We start from the raw sequence: 4,612 nt of genomic DNA on the forward strand, positions 1-4,612 counted from the left end.
TATAATATTGATAACGGCTCACACTTTTTGTCAAATGATACTCAAAGTTGAGTATCAAAACTTAGCAACTTTCTTTTGGAGTTACTAATTGCTAAGTTTAGATACCAACTTACTGGTATCCTTTGCAAAAAATACTCTCTCTTCTAAAAAAACTCACTTAAGTCTCACTATTGGAGAGGGTCTAATATTCGGGCTTTAAAACCAACTACCGGATAATGTTTCCGGGGCTGAAAGCTATGTACCGGATGATGTTTCCGGGGCTATAAACTACCTACTGAATGATGTTTCTGGGGCTCTGAACCATCTAACGGATGATGTTTCCGGGCGTCAAGACAAATACCCTTAACAATATACAGTGAACTATAACTTATAAGGCTATTTTTTTTCACAAACTAGACATATATATGGAAAGTAAACTACCTAATTATGAAATATAACAACAGTTTGTGAAGTCAACCGACAAAATAAGCAACCAAAAAAATGTTTAAGAGATGAAGTTAATGTAGAATTGGCTTGGAGAAGATTAGAGTAGACATTAAGAGAAGGGGGGAAGGAGAAACGATAGTATTGATTTTTTACATATTATTAATCTTTTCTGCATTTAGGAAATTTTGTACTGCATTTAGTAGCCATTTAAACATACATTGGAAAAAAATACGGTTGGAATAACAGGAGCAACAATTTTATGATAAAAGTAAAATAAATAATAGTAACCTGTTTATCTGAAAAATAATAATACGGTTGGAATAATGGTAGTAATTCAGGCAAATTCTTGCTTTTAGAGTTCTAGTATCCTGTTTATCTGAAAAATACATTCCACTTAATAAATGAAAGATAGGTTAAAGATTAGGCCTTATCCTTCAGTTTCTATGCATGGTCGCATAGACAAAGCCTTAAGCATTTCAACCCTTGAAACAGCAGAAGCTGCAGTTCCTAAATCCTAATATTGACATGGAGACAAGATGTATTGAAACTGTAAGGAACCGAACTAAATGGATGCACTGAAGAGATGTTGAAACCCGTAGGCTGCTCCCAAAGTTTATGAGAATCAACTGGCACAGCAGGTAGCGTAGAATTTGCAGGCGACAACATAAAAAACCGTTAAGTAAAAGATAGCAGAAAGTTGGAGAAAAACAGTACAGAAGATCTTATACAATGTACTTGATCTGGACAACAATATGCCTGTGCTCAAATACCATGTTTCTGATTAATCTGGTAGGCCTGCATTTACAAACAATCCAAATAGCTGTAAATAGACCTATTAATAGGGTAAGCAGAAGACCAGATATCAAAGACAAGAAAACTATCACTACAGAGATATTATACTCTTACCAACTGTTAACACTGATGAGTACATTTAAAAGACTGCTATGTATTATCATAGCTTGGGCATCATAAATGGAAGAACATAGGAAGAAGATGATAATTCTACTTTTGCGAGGTATAATCTCTCCCCATTTAGCCTTTTAAAGCTAACCCAACACATTCAACAATATTCAACATGATTCTCTCTCTAATTATGTCTATTTACAGAGCATTTCCCTAACAAACTAAGTTCTCCTTCAATCTACTCCCTAAATTGCCCCTCTTCCCTATCACCGTTTATTGCACACTTCACTAATAAGTACAGGAAAAGAGGAGTTAAAATTGTTTGTGTGTGTGTGTACTTCACTAATAAGTACAGGTAAGAGAAGTTCAAATGAAGTGTGTAGTGTGTGTTTGCTACTATGCAGCTATACAATGACATCCCGGCTACCAAAAATCCCCACATGAACACTTGCCACCTTTGAAGTGATGAAACCGGTAGGGATCCTTCAATAGAATTTCCCTGCCTACTGCTGCACTAACAAACTTAAAAACAGAGTGGCAATCACCACAGACACGAAGGTTCTTGAATACTCTGATGATTGAGCCTTCTGGGGAGTTAATTAACCCGTAACCAAGAGCAAGTCTCTCACTGTGGTTCCATAAATTGTGTTCCTTCTGCTCTTCATCTGTGTCATGCAAAGCAAAACTTGTATCAGGGACATAACCTGCTTCAGTAATCAGCTTCTTGACTTCTTTGAGCTTTGCATCTATTAGCTTTGTTTGAGAGTGGGTTTTGTCTCCCATTCCAAAAGAGCTGACCTTGTTCTTCAACTTGACCCAGCTACATGCAGGCTTTTTCTTTACATTAATCAATTGCATTTGATTTCTGATACTCTCCACATCCTCCCAGTTCCCACTTGATGCACATACGTTTGAATACAAAACATATACAGAGTCATCATCAGGTCCCATTTGAATAAGCTGCTGTGCAGCTTTTTTACCAAGTTCAACATTACCATGAACTCTACAAGCAGCCAATAAGCTCCGCCAAACAAATCCATTGGGAGATACTGGCATTTCAATCAGAAATTTCTCAGCCTCAGCGAATCTTCCTGATCGCCCAAGCAAATCAACTACACATACACAATGCTCAATTGCGGGTGGAATTCCAAAATCCCTTGTCATGGAAGAGTAATATTCAAGACCTTCATCAATAAGGCCCCCATGACTACACGCACTTAGGAGGCAGACAAAAGTCACATAATCAGGTCTTATCCCTGCATCAAGCATTTCATGAAAAGTGTCCCTTGCTTGTTGAAAAAGCCCATGCCTTGAGTAAGTTGAAATTAGAATGTTCCACGATAAGCTTGACCTGTTAACTGGTTCTGGAAGTATATTCAAGACATCATCCAACTCTCCGCATTTCCCATACATATCCATTGCCGCATTTATTACATGCAAATTTATGTCCAACCCAATTTTAACAGTCAGTCCGTGTAGCATTTTACCCTCTTCCAAAATTGCCAAGTTGGCTGAAGCAGCAAAAGCACTAGAAAAGGTAAATTGATCTAAATCTATCTCCAGATTGTACATATTTTTGAACAGTTTCAATGCATCTTCTCCTCGGCCATGACGTGCATTAGCAGAAATTATGGCATTATAAGTGACAGGAGTTATGTTCCTGGATATACTGAATAGTACACTGCTTGAGTCAAGATCACCACATTTGGCATACATAGTAAGAAGAGAATTCTTCACATACTCGTCTGATTCAAAACCTGTACAAACAATATGTGCATGAACAGACATACCACGCATCAAAAGACTACTGGCAGAAGAAAATGAAGAAAGAAGATTCACTATGGTTATGTAATTTTCTTGCAAGCCTCTTCTTCTCATCAATTTATAGGATATAAATGCTTCATCAGCTTCTTCATTTTCAGCATATCCTCCAATCAAAGCATTCCATGTGACAGTGTCTTGATCAGGCATCGTCTCGAAAACTTTATGAGCTTTAATTGTCAAACCAAAATTTGCATACATGGTAACCAACGAATTACCAACAATCAAATTATTGGCAAGACCAGAACTGACAGCAATAGCATGGACAATATTTCCTTCAGGAAGGAACTCTTGGCTGGTACATGCTCCTAACACACTAGCAATACTGGCTTGGTTTATTGATACCCTTGCCTTCAAAAGGCTACTCAAAATTCGAAAGGCATCCATGGATTTTCCATTTTGGGTATAACATGTTATAAGTGAATTCCATGATATTAAATCTTTCTCTGGCATTGTAGTAAATATCAACTTGGCATCATCAAGTTGTCCAGCTCCAGAGTACATGGTAAGAAGAGTATTGCACACACAAACATCTGTATGAAATCCATATTTGACTACAAGACCATGAATACCCCTGCCGCATTTTACGAAATCAACATTATCAGAAGCCAATAACAAGCTGGAAAGTGTAACCGAGTTCACCTCATCATGAACGAAACGCATCTGCCTGAAGTATCCTAGGGATTCTTCACAAAGCTTGTGATGACCATATGCTGTAATTATTGAATTCCAAGAGATTGTATCACGTTGCTTCATCAAATCAAACACATATGATGCCTCATCCAAATATCCAAAGCTATCAAACATCGATATGAGAGAATTAGCAACCGACAGATTTGACTCGAACCCAAACTTTATAACATGTCCAAGAATTTGCAGACCCAAAATTGGATACTGAAGCATCCCACAAGAACTGATCAACACAGTAAATGTATTCTCATTGAAGCCTACCCCCTCTTGCCTCATCTGTTGATACATATCAATAACTTCCTGAGGTTGTCCACTATCAGAATACACAACCATCAGCGCAGTCCGAGTAACTACACTCTTATATGGCATTCCCTGATAAAGAGTCTTAGCCTCCATCAAAAACCCATTAGTTCCGTAAAAATGCAGCATAGAAGTAACAACAAAGACATCATCCAATAATCCTGACTTAACAACAAAACCATGTAATTGAAATGCTTGAGAAATCATATCATTCGACCTACTACAACCAGTGATCAAACTCGATATTACAAACCCATTCGAAGCAAAGTCAGAAAAACTTCTCATTTCACAAAATAACTTAAAAGCCTTCACATACAAACCAACTCTTACAAACCCAGAAATCAAAGTATTCCAAGAAGCCTCATTTCTTAGCGGCATTTTATCGAACACATGGTGGGCAGCATCAATACACCCAAATCTCGAATACATACCAATCAAAGTATTTGAATGAAATATGCTAAAAGGGATCAAA

At 37.4% G+C, this 4,612-nt stretch overlaps 1 pseudogene; it reads right to left on the reverse strand.

Annotated features, from left to right (window-relative positions):
* Window positions 1-1,456: 1,456 nt before the first annotated feature.
* LOC145587504 (pentatricopeptide repeat-containing protein At2g03880, mitochondrial pseudogene) lies at window positions 1,457-4,612 on the reverse strand (annotated as a pseudogene).

Source organism: Chenopodium album, chromosome 17 (genome assembly GCF_948465745.1).
Source record: "Chenopodium album chromosome 17, dcCheAlbu1.1, whole genome shotgun sequence".
NCBI lineage: Eukaryota > Viridiplantae > Streptophyta > Magnoliopsida > Caryophyllales > Amaranthaceae > Chenopodium > Chenopodium album.